This window comes from Bos taurus, chromosome 22 (assembly GCF_002263795.3).
Source record: "Bos taurus isolate L1 Dominette 01449 registration number 42190680 breed Hereford chromosome 22, ARS-UCD2.0, whole genome shotgun sequence".
Lineage (NCBI taxonomy): Eukaryota > Metazoa > Chordata > Mammalia > Artiodactyla > Bovidae > Bos > Bos taurus.
In genome coordinates, this window is record NC_037349.1 from 22534386 (window position 1) to 22560731 (window position 26346).

The 26346-nt window shown below is 39.9% G+C and overlaps 1 long non-coding RNA gene across 1 annotated transcript in view; it reads left to right on the forward strand.

Moving 5' to 3' along the window:
- The window catches only part of LOC104975528 (uncharacterized), a 196520-nt gene that overhangs the window by 137773 nt on the left and 32401 nt on the right, over positions 1–26346 (forward strand). Inside the window, exon 2 of the long non-coding RNA XR_009492355.1 lies at positions 5116–5198. This is a non-coding gene — a long non-coding RNA (uncharacterized lncRNA). The remainder of the gene's footprint in view (positions 1–5115; positions 5199–26346) is intronic.

Consider the following 26346-nt stretch of genomic DNA (forward strand, 5'->3'; position numbering starts at 1 on the left):
CTTGACTATCTTTTAGGGGAGTTAGGGAGTATCTGTTCTGTGGCCAACACAACCTGCTCTACCTGGATTAACACTTTGGGGGGGGGGTTGAAACTCACTTGCATTAGATCATTGAGCAATCCACTTGGCTTAAAAATGTACTCCTTCAACAGAGTCTTTCTTTGACTTACTTGATTTTGATTGGCTTGGGCCTTGGGAATCATGGCTCTGAAATACATTCCAGATACTGGGAATTATCCTGCTTATAATAGTCTTAATGTTTCCTCTGGTATATTATATTCTCTCAGAATCTTTAAATGAATGTTTGCAGGTGCTAATCACCAAAAAATGATCTTAAGACTGGAACATCAAAAAAAAGGAACAGAGAGAGTGACCAACTTCAAAAGAGAGAGAGAGAATACACCTAAAATCATGAGTTGTGAATACCACAGAGATTTAGCAAAAATGTCATGACCTATGAGTACCATGTGGCAAAAACTGCAAGAACACAGAGTGGTAGCTGAGAGTGGTGCTAATGCCTTAAGCTTTGATACATTGTCAGTTCAACTGAGAATCTGATCATAAGGGGGAAATTGTTTTAAAAAAATGAAACAGATCCAAAATGGACTCCCTTGTGCTAAGTCCCCTGTCAGAAAACCAAGACTTCATACCTAACCTGATTGCAGTTTTGGCCTCTCCCAGAAATATGACCTCTAACAAGTCAATCTGGAATTACCTGGTCGGTAATAGTGACATGACTTGCCTGATAGATACCTGCCTTTTCCCAAAGGAAGGTGATCTTACCTGAGGCGATCTGTTTTTTGCTAGAATAGATTCCATGCCCTGTTTCCTTCTACCTGTGGAAGTTTTTCATTTTGTACAGGTACTTGGAGCCCCTTTCGGTCTGGAAGGTCTTGTAGGTCTTCATAGAACCATTCAATTTCAGCTTTTTCAGCATTACTGGTTGGGGCATAGACTTGGACTACTGTCATATTGAATGGTTTGCCTTGGAACAGAGATCATTCTGTCATTTTTGAGATTGCATACAAGTACTACATTTCACACTCTTTTGTTGACTATGACCGCTACTCCATTTCTTCCAAGGGATTCTTGCCCACAGTAGTAGATATAATGGTCATCTGAGTTAAGTTCACCCATCCCAGTCCATCTTAGTTCGTTGACTCCTAAAATGTTGATGTTCACTCTTGCCATCTCCTGTTTGACCACTTCCAATTTACCTTGATTCATGGACCTAGCATTCCAGATTCCTATGCAATATTGCTTTTTACAGCATCAGACCTTGCTTTCATCACCAGTCACATCCACAACTGGGTGTTGTTTTTTCTTTGGCTCTGTCTCTTCATTCTTTCTGGAGTTATTTCTCCACTGATCTCCAGTAGCATATTGGACACCTACCGACCTGGGGAGTTCATCTTTCAGTGTCCTATTTTTTGCCTTTTCATACTGTTCATGGGGTTCTCAAGGCAAAGAATACTGAAATGGTTTGGCATTTCCTTCTCCAGTGGACCACATTTTGTCAGAACTCTCCACCATGACCCATCTGTCTTGGGTTCTTGGGGGGCCCTACACAGCATGGCTCATAGTTTCATTGAGTTAGACAAGGCTGTGGTCCATGTGATCAGATTGGTTAGTTTTCTGTGATTGTGGTTTTCCTTCAATCTGCCCCCTGATGGAGAAGGATACGAAGTTTATTGGAGCTTCCCAATGCGAGATACTGACTGAGGGGGAAACTGGGTCTTGATGTCATGGACAGGACCATGCTCAGTAAATCTTTAATCCAATTTTCTGTTGATGGGTAGAACTGTGTTTCCTCCCTGCTATTTATGTGGGGCCAAACTATGGTGGAGGTAATGAAGATAATGGCAACCTTCTTCAAAAGATCCTATGCTACACTCAGTGCCCCCAACCCTGCAGGAGGCCACCACTGACCCATGCCTCTGCTGGAGACTCCTGGACACTCCTGGGAAAGTCTGGGTCAGTGTTTTGTGGGGTCAGTGCTCCTTTCTTCTGGGTCCTGGTGCACACAAATTCTGTTTGTGCTCACCAAGAGTCTGTTTCCCAGTCCTGTGTAAGTTCTGGCAGCTCTGTGGTGGGGTTAATGGTGACCTCCTCCAAGAGGGCTTATGCCATACCCAGGTCTACAGTACCCAGAGCCCCTGCCCCTGCGGCAGTCCACTGCTGACCTGTACCTCCACAGGAGATGCTCAAACACAGTTTGAATTTTGTTTTTTGACAAACCTAACAGTGTGGGTTCTGGAGTTTATAAGCAGTGACAAACCAGCATATACAACCCCATATTAGCCAAATGGGGATATAACGTCTCTGTAATTTCTAATTCCTTGTTAACATAATAGGTTAGTCATTCTGTCCATTTAGGAAACTCTAAGGAGTTTTCTTTATGAATACTAGCAATGGCACCCCACTCCAGTACTCTTGCCTGGAAAATCCCATGGACGGAGGAGCCTGGTAGGCTGCAATCCATGGGGTCGCTAAGAGTCAGACATGACTGAGGGACTTCACTTTCACTTTTCACTTTCATGCATTGGAGAAGGAAATGGCAACCCACTCCAGTGTTCTTGCCTGGAGAATCCCAGGGACAGGGGAGCCTGGTGGGCTGCCGTCTATGGGGTCGCACAGAGTCGGACACGACTGAAGCAACTTAGCAGCAGCAGCAGCAGCTAGCAAAGAAACTGTCATCCATTAGCAGTTAGCTTGACTCTTCCGGTATTAATCCCCCATTTCTCTTTTCATCCAGCCTTCCTCCATCACTTTCACATTAGGCAGTTTCTGCCACTGGTTTTATGCCAAATGTTCACTCAGCATCTTGACATATGGTATTGTGCAATGGCTGTGTTGGTCTTCACATTAGGTGTCTTCTGATGACTGGATCAGATGTTTCAGATACACCTATGACTAAAGGCACCATCGATTCTGAAAGATGGCTCATCAGCAGGTTTTTGGGAATATTCCCTAAACCAACCTGGAGAGAACTAAAATTGCGTAACTAGAACCATCTGATGCTTGAAGGATGTTCCTGAGTTTGTGCCCATAGATTATAAGAAGTTATTCCCAGTGTTTCATATTTATGATCTGAGAAGGGGGGAGTTCAACAGAATGTTTCTAATTTCTAAAAGAGCTTCTATGACTTCAACCTGTATTAAAAAAAAGTATTATGTTTGAAAGAAAGGAGGAGAAGTTCTAGCAACTGTCTTCAGTTTAAATTATTCATTTATTAGACTAAAATGTATGACAACTATTCTGTGGAAGGCACTGGGCTGTAAAAGATACAAATACAAGTAGTGTATGGAGATAGGTAAAAATAACACTAAATGAGAATTCTGTGAGTGGGCTGCTGCCTTTCTGGTTTGACTCAAAAGGTTGTCATGATCTTTACTACAGAAATCTCGAACCAAGCTGTCTACAGGAGACTGGATAATAAGTGAGTAAAATGGCCTGGTAGGGACTGTGCACATTAGCGAGCACAGCCCTGTTTAAATTGGGCAGCTGCTAGTCCGTAATATTAGACTGTCATCTGGTGAGAACGTGGGTTGGGTTTTGCCAAGAGAAACTGGAGATCAAGAATTTTACATGAAATATTTCATTTAAAAATATTGTCAAGACAGTAGCTAGCTCACATGAATAAGAGCTCTGTAGAACCCTCCGTGCCCCTGGAGAGTTCTGCTCCCATCAGTAGGATCCCCCTAGTCAAGGTATATTTGCCAGTAGATAGAGGGATTCTTTAACTTGACACTTTTAGTAAATAGTCACTTATATATTATAATAAGAAAGACTCAACTTACTTACTGTAATCAATAGGTGAAGACAAATGAATGACACATGAGGGTTTTACATAATTCTGGTGGGAGGAGTAGGTTTCCAATCACAGTGGAAAGTTTTAGTGTATTCAACAGCCTGTGACCTGAAAGCATTTCACATTTCCCCTGGGACAGGTGAGCAGAATAAAAGGTCCTGTACTCCATTTGCTAATTTGAAGATGATGAAAGCTATTTCTCTGAGATTTCTCAGAGTGGATTTATGGTGACCTCAGGTTGAATTCTCTGTTGATGCTTTGAACTTCTGTCCAGAGCATCAGATACATTTCACAGGAGCTGGCCTTCTCTGTGTCCTGGTGAAAGAAATGCATGTGCTCAGCTAATGGTTCACTGGCTCTTGAGTCACGTCTGGAGTTGCCTGGATGGAATCTCTTTCCCTCATGGACTATAACCAGGTTCCATCTCTTTACTTGCTGTCTGTATCATGCTAAAGATAGAGCCAAGATTTGAACCCACCTGTGTCTTATTTTCATAGAAGCTCCATTGCCAGCTATGAAATACCTACGTGGCCTGTTTAGGTCTCAGAAAAAGTACTGTGATTAATATATTTACTTCTACCCCAAACATAATTAATTTGAGTTCAGATATTTTTTAGCAAGTACATTTAAACTTGGAAGTTAACACTTGAGAAGCAAAGAACTAATAGAAACCGAGGTTTTCATTAAATTTAAAAATTGAACAGGAGTGCAGTCGACGTCTGTGTCTTCAGGCAAATTAACTGACATAACTAAGTAGAAATTCTCCTCATTATGAAGATATGGCAGTTGCATCTGTGCTCTTACTTTATAAAGATCTAAACTGAGGCTTGAGTAAAGAGTCCATCCAGTTTCCTGGGCTTCTGGAATTTTTAGGCAAGTTATTTAGATCTGGTCTCTTCAAAAAGACTGTCTTGAAATATGTGTAACTCCAATAAAAGCTAGTATTCTACATAATTCAGTCCTTGTCAGTGTAGCCTTAGAAGAAAAATACACTGCATAAATAAAAAAATACTTTAAACCCTTTGCATCTTTACTGGTATCTCTTGAATAATGTCAAGGCAGACACAATCTGAAACTCCAAATTTTTTTGTTTATTTGTTATTTTGTTTAAATCATCTTTCCCTGGTTTTCTTAAATATGTCTTAGTCCAGGAGCTAACCTTAACATTTTCTTTATCTCCTCACCGTCAACACTCCAAACTTTTTCTTTTAGTTTAAGAAAATCCTTGTTTTCCCTTTATGTTCTACCATGAAAAAAAAATTTTTTTTAATCTAGTCATCTGTTTCTATCTGGCCTCTGCCTAGATACTGCCCAAATTCTCCATCACAAAATCCTGTCTATGCAAGTTATCGAAGACAGAGTTCTCACAAGAGGACTACTGAGGAAGGTAAGGCTTGGAATATTCACACTTTAATAATTTTTGCTCTGCTATGTCACACATAAAAAATATTATATGTAATTACTAAGGATTATTCATAACAGATATGCTTGGGCATACTTTATCCCCGAGTCCTTTTGTGGACATGATCCCACCCTTACTGTGGACAAGATTAAAGAACAGCATGAGGTTAAAGATAGCTTGAGAGTCAAGAATGGTGAGAGAGTCAAGTATGTGGTAGGAGGTGAGGTCAGGTTCAGGGTGGACTGAGTATCAGCCCTTGGTTGAAATTTAGCATAATAAATATGCCAGCATGTTTTTGAGGAGCGATTTTCTTAAAATTACATTTGAAGACTTCTGTTTTGAGCAGCATCAAATAATCCCGTACCAGAGTAACTGTGGAAGCATGTTGTTTACTCTTTGATACATTCTAATATTCTTACCTCACTCTTTCCCACTTGAATCACTTTCCCCAAATTTCTAGATACCAGATCAAACATTAGGTTGAAATCATAGAGTGTCAGGCTTGGAAAGATAAAAGTTTATGGAATTCGGTGGTTCCCAAATCTCATACCTGACTCTTTTGTCAAATTGTACTTCCTGTATTCCACTGCTGAGAGGTTCTGGATTATTAGTTTCTTGTGGGTCTCTAAAATCGGTATTTTAAAAAGTCTCCTGAAATGCTTTTGTTAACCATTCTGGCTTGGGAAATCCTGGTCAAACTCACCTCCTTCTGTCCCACCTGGTGCCTGGATTCCCTCTGGCAGCACACCTCTTGGTGGTCAGCCCGGGGATAATGTTGGTGACGGTGAAGGAAACCATATGTACCAGGTGCTTTCTAATTGTTAGGCACTGAACCAAGACATAATCTAATTTGTCCCATATAATATGTGTAACAATCTCAGAAACTACATAAGATTATTGTACACATATTTTACCATAAGTCTTTGATTTGTTGTGATCTCACTTGCTTCTAGGTTTTTGCTCATGTACTGTTACCCTGCAAGGCACTCCTTGCCTAATTTATAGTCTTCATTATACTTCTCTCCTTTGAACTTCTTTAGTATCTTTACTCGGAGAAGGCAATGGCACCCCACTCCAGTACTCTTGCCTGGAAAATGCCATGGACGGGGGAGCCTGGTAGGCTGCAGTCCATGGGGTCCCTAAGAGTTGGACACGACTGAGCGACTTCACTTCCACTTTTCACTTTCATGCATTGGAGAAGGAAATGGCAACCCACTCCAGTGTTCTTGCCTGGAGAATCCCAGGGACGGGGGAGCCTGGTGGGCTGCCGTCTATGGGGTTGCACAGAGTCGGACACGACTGAAGCGACTTAGCAGCAGCAGCAGCAGCAGTATCTTTACTTACTTCTATTCTTTCATATTTTATTGGGAAACAAGTAGAGTTTAACAAGTTAAGGGTATGGATTCTGGAGCCAGTCTCTGTGGGCTTAAACCTAGCTTGGCCATGCTCTGATAGTGTTGCTCTACATTAAGCTAACCTTCCTTTCTTCATCTGTAAAACAGAGATTCAAAATAACACCTCTTCACAGAGCACATGTGAGGGTTAATATATTAATATTTCTGCTTTGTTGACTATGCCAAAGCCTCTGACTGTGTGGATCACAATAAACTGTGGAAAATTCTTAAAGAGATGGGAATACCAGACCACCTGACATGCCTCTTGAGAAATTTGTATGCAGATCAGGAAGCAACAGTTAGAACTGGACATGGAACAACAGACTGGTTCCAAATAGGAAAAGGTGTATGTCAAGGCTGGATATTGTCACCCTGCTTATTTAACTTTTATGCAGAATACATCATGAGAAACACTGGGCTAGAAAAAGCACAAGCTGGAATCCAGATTGCCAGGAGAAATATCAATAACCTCAGATATGCAGATGATACCACCCTTATGGCAGAAAGTGAAGAGGAACTCAAAAGCTTCTTGATGAAGGTGAAAGAGGAGTGAAAAAGTTGGCTTAAAGCTCAACAATTCAGAAAACGAAGATCATGGCATCTGGTCCCATCACTTCATGGGAAATAGATGGGGAAATAGTGGAAACAGTGTCAGACTTTATTTTTTTGGGCTCCAAAATCACTGCAGATGGTGACTGCAGCCATGAAATTAAAAGACGCTTACTCCCTGGAAGAGAAGTTATGACCAACCTAGATAGCATATTCAAAAGTAGAGACATTACTCTGCCAACAAACGTCCATCTAGTCAAAGCTATGGTTTTTCCAGTGGTCATGTATGGATGTGAGAGTTGGACTGTGAAGAAGGCTGAGCGCCGAAGACTTGATGCTTTTGAACTGTGGTGTTGGAGAAGCCTCTTGAGAGTCCCTTGGACTGCAAGGAGATCCAACCAGTCCATTCTGAAGATCAGCCCTGGGATTTCTTTGGAAGGAATGATGCTAAAGCTGAAACTCCAGTACTTTGGCCACCTTGTGCGAAGAGTTGACTCATTGGAAAAGACTCTGATGCTGGGAGGGATTGGGGGCAGGAGGAGAAGGGGACGACAGAGGATGAGATGGCTGGATGGCATCACTGACTCGATGGACGTGAGTCTGGGTGAACTCTGGGAGTTGGTGATGGACAGGGAGGCCTGGCATGCTGCGATTCATGATGTCGCAAAGAGTCGGACATGACTGAGCGACTGAATTGAACTGAACTGAACTGAAGCCGTCATAAGAGACCCAAGAATGCAATAAATACCTGATAAATGTTACCTATTATTATTTGATTATACCAAACTTTAATTGTCCATTTACTTGTCCTTAATGAGCATCTTGAAGGAAGAGACTATATCTTGTTTGATCTCATATCTCAAGTGTCTACTGCAGCAAGGCTTAGTAGATAATAAATGTTCAAAGATTGGTAATTCTTAATGTAATTCTAATCTGTAATAGACTTTGGAATAAAACATTATGAAGACTTCCAGACTATACACTGATTTTTCTCAACACTTACAATCCTTCTAAATCATACTACCCCACTGCCGATTAACAATAATTTTGTATTGTTATTTAACCACGTGGCCCTTTAAGTTTACTCACTGCTTTGCCTGTCAGACAAACTTGAGTTTGAATGTTCATTGCTTGCTTCTTATTATCTTGACTTGGCATTGGGCAAGTTACTGTACCACTTAGACCTTCATTTCACTCATCTGTAAACTAGAAGAGAAAAATCTCCCCTGCTGTGTAGTAGTATGGTTAACTAACTACTACAGTGTTGTGTGAGGGACGTATTATATAGTGCCTGTGATAGAAAAGATGCCCAGGAAGAAGTAGGTAGACTATTGTTGCACAGAAGAAGTTCAACACGAATGTTTGTTGATATCGTCTTGATTTATGTTCATTATTCTTCATTCATAGAATCTGAAATCTTTTAGGATCAAATTTCTTTAAGTACTGTGATGGTTAAATTATGCCCCTCTCCAAAAGACATCCTGACCCCCAGATTGTCAGAATGTAATCTTTTTGGAAATAAGGTCACTTTAGATGTAATTAGTTGAGGTGAGGTCAAACTAGAGTATGATGAGTACTTAATCCAGAATGACTAATGCCTTGTAAGAGGAGAAGAAAGAGGCACAGGGGAAAGAATGCCAGGCAACGATGAAGGTGGAGCTGGGAGTGAGGCACCCGAAAGCTGAGGAGCAGCAAGAATTGACAGTCACCACCAGCAGTTAGGAGGAGCAAAGAAACGATTCACCCAGAGTCTCAGAGAGAGCACAGCCCTGCTGACACCTTGACTTCAGATTTACAGCTGGAAGAACTGTGAGAGAACATACTTAATTTCTTTTAAGCCGTCCAGTTTGTAGTACTTTGCTATGGCAGTCATAGGAAACTGAGACAAGTACTATGATAAATATAATGACCATAACTTCATAAAGCTACTCTAGGAAAAAGGGAGCTGTTGTGATACTTAATCGTAAACATAAGCAAATTGAGGTTTTCCATCCTAAAAATGATTAAACTATAGAATGGTAGGTTTCCAGAGAATGAAGGAGAAACAAATCCTTACTTTACCACTTTCCTTAAAGACCTGAAAAAAAAAATTCCCCTTGAACTTCCAAACTTTTGTTAATAAGTTTGGGCCCCTTGAGGACCAGAAAGCTTTCAGCTGTACTTGTTCAGAAAGGTAAGAAAATCCTGTCTGCATTTACTATTTATGAGCTGTGGCATCATATTTTCATGTGGCCACGTGATGCTTGCTTTTAAGAAACCTGCAAATGAGACCAGACTCATTATTTTTTAATGTAAAGAGTATGATGGCAAACTGTGCAGTGTAATATACAACCATACTGTCAGTCTTGCCCTAGAATGTGTATTAACATTGTTCATTTAGAAACTAGTAAACTACACGCCATATTTACAAACATCATATTTGACATAAAAGCAATACTGGTTGGAAATAGCATTCAAATGTTTAGTTGCAGTACATGATTCATTGGAAAATCTTCAATTCTGAGCAATTCTATGGTACTCAGGAGCATATTTTTCCATGTAAAGTACACATCTGATAGAAATGGCTTTGTTGGCTTTGTTCTCATATTTCTCTTTCAACAAAGAGGCAGCCGCCATGTCAGCTGCTAAGTGCAAGGAAAATGAAATCAAAATGGATCAGTTGGTGTAAAAAAACAAAAACAAAAACTAATGTTATGGTCATCCAAGTGTTTCAGAAAATAATTTAGTTTATATTTATTTTTAAAAAGCCTTTCTTCTGGGGAGAAAAGGTTTGTGTTGCCAGTCAGAAAATGTAACTGAGAATCCAGTCCTGTCTTGGAGAAGCTATTCTCTGTCCTTTGTATATATTTAACTCCAATGTATCTGTCCTCACCTCAGCTTCAATTAATATCATAAGCTATTGAAGGATGTTGCTCCATGTCCAGTTCTAACTTTTGCTTCTTGACCTGCATACAGATTTCTCAGGAGGCAGGTCAGCTGGTCTGGTATTCCCATCACTTGAATACGTCAAGGCTGTATATTGTCACCCTGCTTATTTAACTTATATCCAGAGTACATCATGAGAAATGCTGGACTGGATGAAGCACAAGCTGAAATCAAGATTTCCGGGAGAGATATCAATAACCTTAGATATGCAGATGACACCACCCTTATGGCAGAAAGTGAAGAGGAACTCAAAAGCCTCTTGATGAAAGTGAAAGGGGAGAGTGAAAAAGTTGGCTTAAAACTCAACATTCAGAAAATTAAGATCGTGGCATCTGGTCCCATCACTTCATGGGAAATAGATGGGGAAACAGTGGAAACAGTGACAGGCTTTATTTTCAGTTCAGTTCAGTTCAGTTCAGTTCAGTAGTTCAGTTGTGTCCGACTCTTTGTGACCCCATGAATCAGCACGCCAGGCCTCCCTGTCCATCACCAACTCCTAGAGTTCACTCAAAATCATGTCCATAGAGTCGGTGATGCCATCCAGCCATCTCATCCTCTGTCGTCCCCTTCTCCTCCTGCCCACAATCCCCCCCAGCATCAGGGTCTTCTCAAATGAGTCAGTTCTTCGCATGACGTGGCCAAAGTATTGGAGTTTCAGCTTCAGTATCAGTCCTTCCAATGAACACCCAGGACTGATCTCCTTTAGGATTGACTGGTTGGATCACCTTACAGTCCAAGGGACTGTCAAGAGTCTTCTCCAACACCACAGTTCAAAAGCATCAATTCTTCGGCACTCAGCTTTCTTCACAGTCCAACTCTCACATCCATACATGACCACTGGAAAAACCATAGCCTTGACTAGATGGACCTTTGTTGGCAGAGTAGTATCTGTGCTTTTGAATATGCTATCTAGGTTGGTCATAACTTTCCTCAGTAAGTGTCTTTTAATTTCATGGCTGCAGTCACCATCTGCAGTGATTTTGGAGCCCAAAAAAATAAAGTCTGACACTGTTTCCACTGTTTCCCCATCTATTTCCCATGAAGTGATGGGATCAGGTGCCATGATCTTCGTTTTCTGAATGATGAGCTTTAAGCCAACTTTTTCTCTCGCCTCTTTCACTTTCATCAAGAGGCTTTTTAGTTCCTCTTCACTTTCTGCCATAAGGGGGGTGTCGTTTGCATATCTGAGATTACTGATATTTCTCCTGGCAATCTTGATTCCAGCTTGTGCCTTTTCCAGCCCAGCGTTTCTCATGATGTACTCTGGATATAAGTTAAATAAGCAGAGTGACGATATCCAGCCTTGATATACTCCTTTTCCTATTTGGAACCAGTCTGTTGTTCCATGTCCACTTCTAACTGTTGCTTCCTGACCTGCATATAGGTTTCTCAAGAGGCAGGTCAGATGATCTGGTATTCCCATCTCTTTCAGAATTTCCCACAGTTTATTGTGATCCACATAGTCAAAGGCTTTGGAATAGTCAATAAAGCAGGGCTCCAAAATCATTGCAGATGGTGACAGCAGTCATGAAATTAAAAGACGCTTGCTCCTTGGAAGAAAAGTTATGACCAACCTAGACAGCTTATTAAAAAGCAGAGATATTACTTTGCCAACAAAGGTCCATCTAGTCAAAGCTATGGTTTTTCCAGTAGTCATGTATGGATGTGAGAGTTGGACTAGAAAGAGTGCTGAAGAGTTGATGCTTTTGAACTATGGTGTTGGAGGAGACTCTTAAGAGTCCCTTGGTCAGCAAGGAGATCCAACCACTTCATCCTAACGGAAATCAGTCCTGAATATTCATTGGAAGGACTGATGCTGAAGCTGAAACTCCAATACTGTGGCCACCTGACGTGAAGAACTGACTCATTTGAAAAGACCCTGATGCTGGGAAAGATTGAAGGCAGGATGAGAAGGGGACAACAGAGGTTGAGATGGTTGGATGGCATCACCAATTCAGTGGACATGAGTTTGAGTAAACTCCAGGAGTTGGTGATGGACAGCGAGGCCTGGCGTGCTGCAGTCCATGGTGTCAGACATGACTGAGCAACTGAACTGAATGGAATGATGACATTCCTCTCTTTTGAAAGAAGCAGTTTCATGTTTCCTGGGGTGAATTTTTGGTCCAGATAACCACCGTACAGTTGTGAATTTTTAGTATTTTAAAATTAGCATTTCCCCCCAGAATTTTCCTAAAGTATCTAGATTATCAGAGATTTATTTTCTCCTCTTGAAGTTCATCTTCCATTAATCCTACTCTTAGGTATCTCTGTTCCCTGGAACACCTAAGAAATAATTTTCATTTATTTGTTCACTGAACTACAGCCCACCACTCAAGTTGACAAACTAAGGCTTGCTGCCTGTGTTTGTGCTACTCAAAAGCTCAGAGTGTATGTGTGTGTGTGTTTTTTTAATGGTTGGAAAAACACAGCAGAAGAATAATGATACACAAGAAAATTACATGAAACTCAAATTTCAGTGTCCACATAAACTTTTATTGGGATACAACTTTACTCGTTTAATGGCCTAGGAAAGACCCATGGTCAGTCATTCTGGTGACTCAAGGTTGTTCCTCCTTTTCACAGCCAAATTGCCCAGCACTACCTTTAGACCCACGTCCCTGTCATGTCCCATGGCCTTGCATCTGTTTTTCTCTGGCTCTTCCTCCTCCTGTTTGTGGGACACTTCAACAAGGCTCTGCATGGCCAGATCCCAAGTGTGTTCCTTCTAAGACATCTCTACAACCCATGATCTAGCCTCACACACTCCTGTTTCCAGTTCAACTGCCAGTATAGTATCTGTTTTAGTCAGCTCTGGTTGCTATAACCAAATACCATGGACAGGGGGCCTTAAATACAAATATTTACTTCTCACAAATCAAGAGACTGGGAAGTCCGACCTCAAGGTGCTAGCAAATGTGGTATTACTTGAAGACCCAGTTTTTGGCTCACAGATGACCACCTTCTCCCTCTGTGCTTGGTGGAAAGGGGTCAGAGAGCTCTCTGGGCTCTCTTATATAAGGATATTCATCCCATTCATAAGACTTCACCCTCATGATCTAATCATTCCCAGAGGCTCTCATCTCCTAAAGCCATTACCTCAGGATTTCAGATTTCAACAGGTGAATTTTGGGTAAACACAATTATTCAGTCCATAACATCATTCCTTGTGTGCTCTTGTTCAAAAGTGGAGCTCAGACAGTGGAATGATGAAAATCATGAATTTTTTAAAAAGACTCTCTATCTGGGTCTTATTCTTCTTACATATAGGTTTTTTTTTTTTTAACTTCAATATTAGGAATCTACTTTCATATTTGTTAAATTTCTTGTGATTATTTCAGCCCAGCATTGCTGTCTGTGGGGGTGATTTTCAAACATGATTTTGTCAGCCATTTTAATGCTGTTTCCCAGATTTGTTTTGTTCTAAAGATCCCCCCCGTCCCCGCCAACCCAGGTGCACATTCTACATTTTAACCATATGTATTGATTAAAATATTGGAGTATTAGACCCTAAACATAACTTTATGGCACTATCCTAGAGATGTCTTTCCAATTCAATATTGATCTCTTAAACAGCACTCATTGGTTCAAAAAATTGCCACTCCCCCTAACAACTGGTGATTATGGAAGATTCTGTGTGAAATGTTTTGCTAAAGCAAATATGAACTGTATCTAAGCCCTTCCCCTGACCCAGTAGCTTAACTTCCCATCATGCTGTCTGTGAGTAGCTGGGGTCAAAGGAGAAGTCTTTACAAATGGAAAAATCTGAGTTCAACCACTATGTCTGCCTCTTCACCTAGGAAAATGCTCTTCTAACCCTAGTATGGTGGTATGGATTCAGTGAATTGAGGGGTGAACTAATAAAGCTATCAGAACATAGCACCAGTGTCTCGCTCCTCAGAGCAGTGCTCAGTACTGATGAGATCCCTCTTGCTTGCTTATTGTAGTGCAGTGGGTGAGGCTTTGGGTGAATCAGGGTCTCTGCCTTTCCTTCCTATCTCAGTGTGTCACTTTTATTTGCTGTTGTGGAGGACCGGTTCAGCTATTTCTTGGCTTCTTTTCAGAGGGAATTGTTCCATATATAGCTGTAGACTTGTGTTTGGGGAGAAGGGGTGAGTTCAGGATTTTCCCCTACCAGCATCTTGAACTGCCTTTTCCTGTTTGTGTTTTCTCTTCCAAGTGTCTGGCAATCAATGGTTTGTTTCCCTATTTTTCCCCCTCTCTCCATACATACTTTTGTTGGGGACAAAGTAGGGGCTAATTGTGGTGACCCAAGGACAAAAGAGCAGATAAAATCAAGGAGGGTCTTGGAATCAAGGAATGCCCGAATGGAAAAACCAGACCCTTACTGTCCTTGCCTCCCCCATGTTGTAACTATTAATGGATTTCAGGTCCTCCTGAGCAGTATAACCTGTCTCCCCTCCTACTCCATAGGGAGAAGATATTTGCCTTACTCCCCCCCCACCACCCAGTATATGTGCCTCATCCAATCAGCAAATGACCCGCAAGACCCCTGTCCCACTTCTTGTGCCGTGGGTTTAAGGGTGTACTAAGGACTGCTCTTCAACGTCGGTTCTTCCTTGAGCTGGCCCACTGTTCTAACGGTGTCTCCCACTCTAATAAACTTTATTTCCCTCTCATTCTGTCTCATGTCTGGAAATTCTTTTGCAACCCACACCTGGGCCATGACACTTAATGAGAGGTAGCCAAAAGGCATAATGGGATGAATATAGTCCCATGCACATTTAAAGGTAAGAAAAGAAACCTCTTAAACAATGAGAGGTTTTAGGGAGTAAAAATTCTCCTTGCTTGAAATATTTAAAACAAGACCAAGCAAAGCGCTTGCAAGACTGCCATTTTTGGCAGGAAGATGGGTTAGATTCTTCTGTAGAGTTTCTCCATCTTGAAATTCATGTATTTTGTAATACAAGACATTATTAGTTCATCGTATCATGTACTGAGACAATTTTTGCTTATGTGCAATGGCTAGATTTGAGCAATTGAAAAATGCAGCCAATAAGGAACTCTGAGACAATTGCTTGTGCACAAAACCTCATGACCTTAGCTGCACAGTGACCCCTTGCTAAATGCAAGGCTTAGTTTTCTTCCAGGTAGGATATTAGCTATGAATATATTGAAATGTGAATACACTCAACTCTTGCATCAAAGCGTTTGATTACTGCTGTAGAGAAGACACATGTAATATTTGTCACCTGAGCATTTTTTTGTCATTCATTCTCTACCAACTCCATTTCCTTTGCTTGTAAAATACAAGTTGACCATTCTCTGCAAAGATTTTTTCTGCTTGAGAAAAGGAATCATGTTAGAAATGACTCAATATATGCTTATGTACTGCCCCACGCCCAAAATTGAAAACTTCCGAATGCCATGGAAAACACATTTTTAAAAACTCTTTCAAATGTTTTGACTTGTAACATTAAGTTTTTACTTCCTGCCTAATTATCCATTCTCATGTTGACAGGCAAAATGTGTTCTTTTTTGTTATCTTCTCTCTTAAAATGAGTATGAGAAGTAAAGACCACCTGTTGCCATTTAGAAGTATAGTTTTCTTCTAAATCCACTTGACATTTTAAGACTTCGCATCTGCTACTTTGTGATAACATTTTCCTTTATAGATCATGTGGTTTCTAAAATGGTGTCATGTGAGTCGAAATCTAGCCAGGATTTTTTTTTTTTTAATTCCTAAGCTTAGGGTTTTTAGGATTTCATCCCCTATAGGGAGAAGGGTGCATGGTGATTATACCACACTCTTATCTAAAACATATGAAGCACATTTCTTCTGTGTCTGTTCTGATCAGTTGTGAGTGCATGAACTACTGGGTTGAAATTGGCTATTTATGGTTGCCCAAGTGAAGCAGTCCTCACTGATCAGGGTTGCCTTTTGTAGGTGAGAGACTGGGCAGTGTCCTGGACTGGCCATTCCTCCTTTAGAGTCTTCTTACAGGTAACAGAAGGATGTGACTTCTCTCCCAAGTATACTCACATTCTGGCTGAGGCAGTAGGGTGGCCATGGGCATATGACAATAGCCTTCTACCTACCTGTCCTCCCTTTTCCTTTCCTCATTTAGTTTGACTGATGTTCAATCCTTGTTGCGTTTTCCTAACAAAGAGGAATAATTTCTAGCCTTCCTTCAAAAGCCCAGGCAGTGTGATGTGTACACGACAAGGTAAACCTTTATCCTCATCCCTCCTTGCTGGGCCTCAGGAGGGTCTTAGTCACCAAAGAGGTTCAGGTTGTAGCAATGTTTGCTGTTGGTGCACTTTCAGAGGCTGGGATAATTTCACAGCCTGCAAATGGAGATAAGAAGCGGGCTGCAGACGGGGCAGCCATTGCTGGTAGATAAGAACATGTTATTCCATGCCAGAGGTTAATGAGGATTGTCAGTGTTGTGGTGATTTTTCCAAGTCTCTGTCCCCTCTGTGACTGAGGACGTGGCCTGAGACAAAGACAGGATCCTATTTCCAAAAACACCTGTCGCTTCATGGATCATGTGTAAGAGATACCTCTTGGGAACAGCTTCTATCCCAACACACCATGTCTCTCTGTCATACTCTGTCCACATTCCTGGCATAAGCTTTCCCCAGCTGCCCTCATTTGCCAAATGGTTAATCTTCTCTTAGCTGTTTTCTTGCAAAGCTTTAATTTTTTTTTTTTTTCTGTACTTCATTCTTTCTCTTTTGTTTCTGAGAAGGGAATATAAATAACAAAAATATAGTTCAAGTAAACACTTAAATATCTATGTCAGCTTTAGTAGAGGACTCTGGGTAATAATAATCCATGAAGGAATCAAAGTTAATTTTTATATTTGTTTTTAGAATGCAACCAGTCAGACACATATAAATGTACCTTCTCAATACTTAGCCAGAGCACCTCTCTCCCCATGGCCAGTGTCTGCATAGGAGTCCATATCTGGAGAAATCCAGGCCCTGCAATTGTAAATGATTCAGACTCAGTGACTGAATGACTAGCACATGTTTCCAGTGGATTTTTTCCCCCTTATGCTTATCTGAATAGCTGCAAGTAGGTTCTGTTATTTTAAAAATGAAAATATTGGGTTTGGCCAATAAGTTTATTTGGGTTTTCCTGTAAGATATAATGGAAAAACCCAAATAAACTTTTTTGGGCCAACTCAGTATTTAGTGGACCAGTTCATAACATGACAGATATCATTCAGCCTAAAGAAAGCAATTTACCACAATCAGGTTGTTTCACCTGGGAATAAGAAGGGGCATCTTGAGAAAATGAAAGGACTTTTTGGCTCTGTTTCAAAGGCATTGTTGTGTTGTTATCTAGTATAATTAATATTGGACTTCCATGGTGGCTCAGTGGTAAAGAAGTCACCTGCCAATGTTGGAGACATGGGTTTGATCCCCGGCTCAGGAAGATCCTCTGGAGAAGGAAATGGCAGCCCATTCCAATATTCTTGCCTGGGAAATGTCATGGACAGAGGAGCCTGGCGGGCTACAGTCCATGCAGTCGCAAAGAGTTGGACACAACTTAGCAACTAAACAACACAACCAACAACAAATAATTAATAACATATCCCAATTATTATGTGCTTACCATGAACCATGCATTGAGCTAATTTTGCTTGCTTGCTCTCATTTAATCCTATGGAAACTTCCTGAAGTAGGTGTACATCTCTCTTTGATGGATAAGGATACTGACTTAGAATGATGAAGCAACTTGCCTGAGATCACATGACTAAGAAGAGATTGAATTCGGTCTTTCTGCTTCCAACTCCTATTTTCTTTCCTGCTTTCCAATAAAGCAACAGACTTGGTCTTCAAACTAGCAGTGCCATAGGATCTCTTTCCAGTTTCTGAATTTCTCAGTCCTCCTCATTTTTCCATACTTGCATAAAATCTTGAATATAAGAGTTTCTAACAAAAATGAATCCTTGTTGAGAAGGTCATAACTGGAGTCCATGTCTCCTGGCTCCTAATGCAGAGCTCTTTCACAGTTTTACCACTCTCTTTCTTGAGGCTAGAGACAATGGCAGACTATCTTCATAAGCCCTTCCCTCATTTACCCCCACTCTCCTTCCACTCCACAGCCCCTTATCTTTCATTGCTGTACATATATTCAAAGACCGTGTCCCTCCTTGACATTTAGTTGAATGTTTGTTTGCTCTCTGTTTATTATGTTTCCCCATAATAGAACACCCACCCTAGGATAAGAGAGACTTTGCTTCATTCTCAGGGGTCCTCAAGACCTAGAAGAGTATTGGGCCCTAAGAAGCCCTCAGTAAGTATCTGTGGGACCAATGAATGAGGACGCAGCCTTGGTCAGATGATCCCATTCCCTTCAACTCATTGGTGTTTTAAATTTATCAAAACCTCCTCTCTCTCCTTCGAATACTATGTACAAAGAGCTGTGGACATTCTTTAATGTACTCTAGAAGCAGTGTTTTTTTGTTTTATAAAAATGATTTAATACATCATTAATATAGTAATATTTCATCTTCAGGACATGTCTATCCACAAGGTCTATCCTTTTGAAAGCTTAAGCCAATTTGTAATTAAATGCACTTCAGAAATATTGCTCTAATTTATCATGCTATATCATAGCACTCAAAAAATGTTTCTTTCTCCTCACCCTCTCAATATAAAAAAACAAATTCCAAAACCCCAAATGAAAACTGTTCTGTCATACTTTTTCAGCTTTTTGTAAACTCTTTCATATAGTCATTAATTTTAAACAGAATGTATACATGTTATGTCATGTTAACCATATTAATAGGTCCAGATTTTCTAACTTTGAAAGATGTAGAGAAAATTTAAGCTTGCATGTTATCTTTTGGGGAGGTATTCCCTGTGCTTTGTAGAGTGTTCAAGAATTAGAATTTAGACTACATTAAAAACTTTCTGAAGAATTAATATTTACAAAAATTTGAGTGTCAAAGTGTTAAGAAGGGACATTGGAGCTGGGAGCTGAAGGAAAAGTTGGGGAGAAAATATTTTTACACTTCTAATGTTAATCTAGGGAATCTTTCTTTGCACTTGGATAAAGGGGGAAAGCTTTCTCCTTATTTCACAATGCAACTGCATAAAAAGTGATCTTCCTTGCATATGGATATGACTCAATCTCAAAGAGTTTTCTCAGCCAAAGTTATCAGCTTCTCTTACTTTTTCTTCAGCAATAAAGGCTTTTGCTTTCTCTTTTCTAATCTCCCCATGGTGAGCTTTTGTCATGAAATTTCTTCCGAAAGATCCAAATTCCCACTGACTCTTTTTACTTTAAAGTGTTTACTTAACAGCAAATGATCAATGTTGAGCCAAATAGGGAAGAAATCATATGTAGAGTTACGTTTCTTTATATCTCTCAGCACATGTTCTCCTATTTTAAATGCTAACATGGCAAACTATGTTGGATAAGCATTCTGTGGTGTCCATGTGTTCATTATTTTGCAACAGAAAGTGCAGATACTCCATCCTTGAAAATTGCTTTCTGAGATTGGATGCTGCACCATGTCTCCTAGCTCATATTTGTCCTTAATAAAGAGGTATTATAGGAAGAATTTGCTTGTTCTTGCTGGAGTAACTCTTTACTATAAAAATGGATTAAGATATATTGATATTTATTCTTTCAGGAAATGCTACTCTGGTGTGTGTGTATGTGTGTGTTTCAGTTCAGTTCAGTCGCTCAGTCGTGTCTGACTCTTTGCGACCCCATGAATCGCATGCAACTATTTACCAGTTAGATTAACTTTTTCAGATAACGCTCCTTAAAAAAATAAAGAAAGAAAGTCCAGGGTTAAGGGTATGGCAACTCTAAAAGGGCAGATCTGGATTTGAGTTTTCCAGCTTTGGGCAAGTACTGTGCTTGATTCCTCATCTACACAGTGGAGACAGTCAGAGTATCTATCTTAAAATAGAATTAAGGGTTAAAGAGTTGATCTGTGTAAAGCACTCACCACAAAGCTCAGCTGATACGTCCTTAGTTTATGTTAACTACTTCTATCATTTATTCAGTTGGCAAGTGAACATACATTGAAGCCAACCAGGGTTTAGAAAGGGATGGTCAATGGCTTATGGGCCTTAATGATTTAATATATTGTCCTTGGAAAATTTTTCTCTGACTCCCTAAATTACGGTAGGCAACCACTGATACAAACTTTTAAGCATCTTTTACAAGATTTACCAGTTTTATTTGTATGATTAACCATTTAGGGTCTATTAGGTGATGGAAGAGATCCTATGCATTTTGTTTACTGCTGTGTGCCCTGTGCATATTCCATAACCTAGAACAAAGTGGGCACTGAAAACCACTGGGTGAATGAATGATGGATTCAGGAAAGAGTTATAAGGTTCTCATGTACCTGGCAGAGCTCCTTTGTAAATGAATGAATGAATGAATGGAGAGATGAATGGATGGATGAAGTCTTCTAGTTTCATTTGATTTCTTTGGCTGCTGTTTGTCCGTGTCCCTTTGCTGGCTTTTCCTTATTCTCTCAGTGTCTAATTGTGTGTGTGTTTATGTAATCCGCATATCCAATTCCATGTTAGGAGAACATATTGATTGGTTATATATGATTCTAGAATCTGCATCTTAGAACTGGAAACATTGTCTGTGAGGTCTTAAAATAGGTTGCATCTCTATATTGTGCCTGGTACTATCAAAAGTCCCCTTTGATGACCAATTCTACAAGCCTGCAGATACTTGAGGGTCTCTCTGCAGTTGGTTTCAGTATATCAAGTCTGCTATAAAAATAGCACCTTATATGCACCTAGAGGAAAATTGGATGTAAGTGCCCCTTCCAGGGGTGGTGGTGGTTTAGTGGCTAAGTCGTGTCTGATTCCTGCAATCCCAAGGACAGTAGCCTGCCAGGCTCCTCTGTCCACGGGATTCTCTAGGCAGGAATACTGGAGTGGGTTGCCATTTCCTTCTCCATCTTCCAAGGGTAACCCTCACTAAGTGTCTGTTGAGTTTTGACACATTATAGCCCATTGTTGCTAGATCTGCTATTTTTTTCAAAAGAAGTTAGAAATCTACATTTCTGTTTGAAAATTTTTTACTTAAAATATTATCAATGAATTCTTTCATTTTTATTAAAAAATAGTTCTAATGGCTTAATTCAGCTCATGAGGAATCTGTTTCGACAATTGTGTCTGTACAAATCAAAATCACTTACTGTTAAATGAAAAAAAAATTAAAAGTTCCCTAAATATTGTGAGAAAAGAGACTCCAAAAGATGTCTACAAAGAGTTGGTGGTTCAGCAGATATAAACACAGGCTTTATATTCCTACAGATGTAGGTTTCCAGTGTGACCTTGGACAAATTAACCTCTCTGAGATTGTTTCTACCGCTAATTCCCACCCCCACCCCCGGGGGTTGATTTAACAGAGAGGAACATATGCTATGCTAAGTCACTTCAGTCGTGTCCGACTCTGTGCGACCCCATAGATGGCAGCCCACCAGGCTCCCCGGTCCCTGGGATTCTCCAGGCAAAAACATGGAGTGGGTTGCCATTTCCTTCTCCAATGCATGAAAGTGAAAAGTGAAAGTGAAGTCGCTCAGTCATGTCCGACTCTTAGCGACCCCATGGATTGCAGCCTAATAGGCTCCTCCGTCTATGGGATTTTCCAAGCAGGAGTACTGGAGTAGGGTGCCATTGCCTTCTCCGAGAGGAACATAAACTTCTATCAGTGGCAACCCACTCCAGTACTCTTGCCTGGAAACTCCCATGGACGGAGGAGCCTGGTAGGCTGCAGTTCATGGGGTCTCGAAGAGTCAGACGCAACTGAGCGACTTCACTTTCACTTTTAATTTGCATGCATTGGAGAAGGAAATGGCAACCCACTCCAGCGTTCTTGCCTGGAGAATCCCAAGGATGGAGGAGCCTGGTAGGCGGCCGTCTACGGGGTCGCACAGAGTCGAACACGACTGAAGCGACTTAGCAGTAGCAGCAACGTACAAAACTTGAAACATAAGATTGATCATTTAAAATTTATTATACATGCAGTTAATTAAACTCTCATAGAAAATACAAATCACAATTAAAATTTTAATGTGACAAACTTTAGAACACTATGAATACCTTAAAGACAAAACAATTAAAATGGTTACTAAACTTATTTCTGTAATTGAACTTTGTTCAAAATTATCAATTCTTCTGATTTGTTTATTTTATATATATATATATCTTCTTAAACACCTTTGTAGGGTTACAATAATATTTAAGTTAATTTATAGATTATAGTAGAGTTTATATTGACTTGTTCCCAAGATTGCAAGCTCTTTAGTGGTTCCCCCTCCAAAACCCCAAAACAAAACAAACCTAATGCAAGCTGATATCTGATCTATGAATGGGGTGATTGCTTGTCCCAAATAATTTGAACTTGAGCCACTGACTGTTTGGCACAGTCCTTTATTAAACTATACTTTGTTATATTAATGGCATGATTGTAATTCTGTGTTTCCCCCACAGGTTTAGATAACTGCAACTTGTGTCTTTTCCCTAGAATGACACAGTCTTTAAGTTTTGCATGGCCAGAAAATTGATAATCATCAATTATCCTGCCAATAATTATACATCTTCCTATCCTATAAGTATTATTAGCAACTTATCTATGTCTTATTAATATCTTATTATTATCAGTAGGGTCATCTAACTCTCTGAGGACATTTGGCTAACTAATCATCTCAATATTGTCTGTTGAACCCTCTTTCTATTTTGGTCATTGAGTATGACTGTTGACTTAACCTCATTTTACTTGGTTACCTTTGGCCATAATAAGTATTTCTTATTTAGGGGTTTATTTAAAAAATTCTTTGACTGATCCAGTATTTCTGTATCTACCTTTCTCTATTTGGACAACAAGTACATAGCTATACCTTATGAGCAGCTGTACAGGAGAATAAATGAAAGAAACAACATTCCTACATATAGTTTTGCTTTTAATTATTATAACCAGTTTAAAAGGAAATATATATATTTATAGCCATTCTTATTTTTGCATTAGAACTACCTTATAGCTCACTTTCTGTTAACTTTCCTCATTTGTTATTGGGGTAGAATCACGGTCTCCCATAGACTCAAACTTGTTCCATTTAGCCAAAATTATTTTTCTCTTTTTGGTGCTCAATTTGCCTTAACTTGGTGGGTAAGAGTCTCTTTAAACTGGCCATTTGTCCTGATGGTCTCAAGAGCACCATCATTTTTTAGCACACTTTCAGTGTTCCAGGCTTCTTGATATTATTATTGAGTTCCAAGGCAGGGGATCAGTTACTCTGCGAATAACCAGGTTTCTTTTTAAGAGAAACTTACTAGAAGCTAACAGTTGGGCCCTCGAGATCCACATAAAGAAATGATGGAATCAAAGGGCTTCTGACACTGTTAAAAGAGAAAACAACAAACAAAACAAAACTGAGTTCTTATCATTTTTTCCAATGTAGCTATTGTGTCACACATTCTTCCCTTAAATATAATTTTCTAAGTAATTTTCTCCACATCAAAAAATAAATAAATAAAGCAACTTCTACCATAAAAATCAAACCTCAAAAATCTCCTCAACCATACTGTAATTGTATAATCTCTGTTACAATCCTTCTATACTCCTACATTCAACTAGTCTATAGTCACTTTGGGAATTCTTCCTCCCATGAAATAATAATATTTGTATATTTTGATCTCTTCCCCCTGTACCTGACTACCTGACACAGAGCCTCTAGATCCCTTGGAATTTCCTGGGTGAGAAGAGCATCTTTTATTTGAATGAGGTGACTCTTGGTGGTCCCCTAATGAGAGCTGGTCACCAGAAAGAGTAAGCCATGATTAGAAGCTTCCCATTCTACAGAGAGGTGAAAGGGGTTAGAAATGGAGTTAGTAACTGATTATACCTATGTAATGAAGTCTCTGTAAAAACCCCCGAAGTATGGAGTTTGGAGAACTTCGATGTTGGCGAACACGTTTGTATACAGGGGTGGTGGTGATGGTATGCCCCAAATCCACACACAAGCTCTTCACTAGGGATCCTTCCAGACTTTGCTTTATGTATTTCTTCATCTAGCTATTCATTTGTATCCTTTAAAATATCCTTTGTACTAAGTCAGTAATAGTAAATAAACTTTTCCTGAGTTCTGTGAACCACTCTGGTGAATGACAGAACTCGAGGGTAGAGATTGTAGGAATCACTCATCTGTAGCCAAATGGGGCAGAAATATGAGTCATCTGGGGACCCACTACTTAGATTCTATCTGAAGAGGGAGATCTGCATCTGTAGTGGGGGGCAGTCTTGTGGGAATGAGCCTGTAACCTGTGGGATCTGCCCTAATTCCAGGCAGTTAGTGTCAGAATTGCTTGGCATGGAAAGCCCACACACCTCCTCAGGAGTAGTCTTATAACATGGCGTGCACAGAGTTATTGTGAGGAGTAAAACAGTTCCCGCACAGGGCATAACACAGAGCTCACACATTTGGCAGGTGGAAGCTATTATGATTAAGCATGCCTAACCCAGAGAAAGTAGAATTCATGTGTAAGCTGTAGAAGCCCTATTTAAAATGTGCAGGTGAAACACAGAAAAAAAATTTTTTTCAAAAATGCCTTCTATCTCTTTTGTATTGTTAATCCGCTATGTGACATTCTGTAGCTCTTTTAAATATTTTGTATTAACATTGAAATTACCCATCTGGGTGGTTTCTGAATCTGCCTGGGTATTTATAGTTGGTTCTGACCTGTTTCCATTTATGAAGGAGCTGTTAAATCATAAAGGATTGGATAGTTTGTCCTGAAACCATTAGGAAAAAGCAGATCTAAAGATTAGGTGACTCAGAAGTATTTGGAGCAGCCACAGTCAAAATCACAGGCAATTCTTTCTGTAGTTGTTTTTTAAATTCAAAAACTATCCTGGATGTCACTAGCAAAGATGAACCGCCATGCCCACATCTTTTGTGATACTGAAGAAGCTGATTTTGAAAGAGACCTCTCTCATTTTATTCATTAATCAGAAATAAGTCAGTTTTTCCATATGTACCCATAAAATACCTACTTTGTCACCAAAACTATCTGGAGCACACAGAGGCATATTTACAAGGGTCCTAGGTTTAAAAACTGTTCACTGTTATTAGAAACAGCATTTGACTTAGAGGCAAAAGTCCTCAGCTATGCAGAGAGGAACCTGGCAGGTCACAGTCCATGAGGTCTCAAAGAGTTGGACACAACTGAGTGACTAACACATTATCTTACTCACTGCGCAACCTCAGATGAATTGGCTTTCTTTTTTGGGCCTCTGGATCCACCTCTATACACTGTTGAAGAAAATACTAACATAACTGGATTATAGTGAGGCTTACGTTTAATGAGGTAAGGTTTGTCAAAATGCTTTATATACCATAAATGTATAGGCAAATGTGTTACTAATGAAAAGTAGGCTCTCAGGCACATTGCTCCTATGCCTTTGACATACATACCTGTTAAATTTGCTATCTGCAAAGTAATAAATTATCACTGTCAAAAATGTATCATGTTCACAAGGTACCTTACCAGTTCTGAGGAGAAAGAAATCATCCTTTAGAAGCTAGGGTGATCAGATATAGCTATATAGAGGAGATGATATAAATTAGGCTTTGAAGAATTGCTAAGAATCTGGGAAGAAAACCAAGATATCCTCAAACATTTCAGGACACAGTGAATAGACCCATCTGGCTGTAGCTAAAGGTTCCTGAGAAGGGTGGAGAGGTGCAACTTTGGAAAAGTAAGAGCTAAATTTTGGAGAGTCCTGAATGCCTGGTTAAGGATTTTAGACTATCTGGTCAGCATTAGATTAGGGATGGTTTAATGGTCCACACATCAACCTTAAACCATAAACCTCTTAAAAGAGATTTTGTCTGTTCTACCATCCTCTTGTATGATAACCGCTTTATGTGATGATGAAGTAAGATTTGTCTTGATGCTATTTTCAATAATTTTCAAATAGTTCTTTCTGTGAACTTTAAAGATAATTCTGGGGAATAGTTTTCTTTTCCTTGTTACAAAGGCAAAATTTCTGGATGAAATTTGAGCCCCGTGTGTTGGTTCTGTAAGCCCATCTCTTTATTCCTCTATTCTTTTTTCAGACACATATGTTTCATCTCTTTCCCAAACCTGTTTGTTGATGTCCCCATGCTGCCCAGCACGCTGTCTTATGTCTGGTAGTGATCCATTGCTCCGTGAATGTAGATAGAGACCTCTCTGTCTTAACTGGTTGTATCCCCAGCCCCTGCTGCTGTTTCAGGCACATAAGATGCTCTCAGGAGAAATTTGTT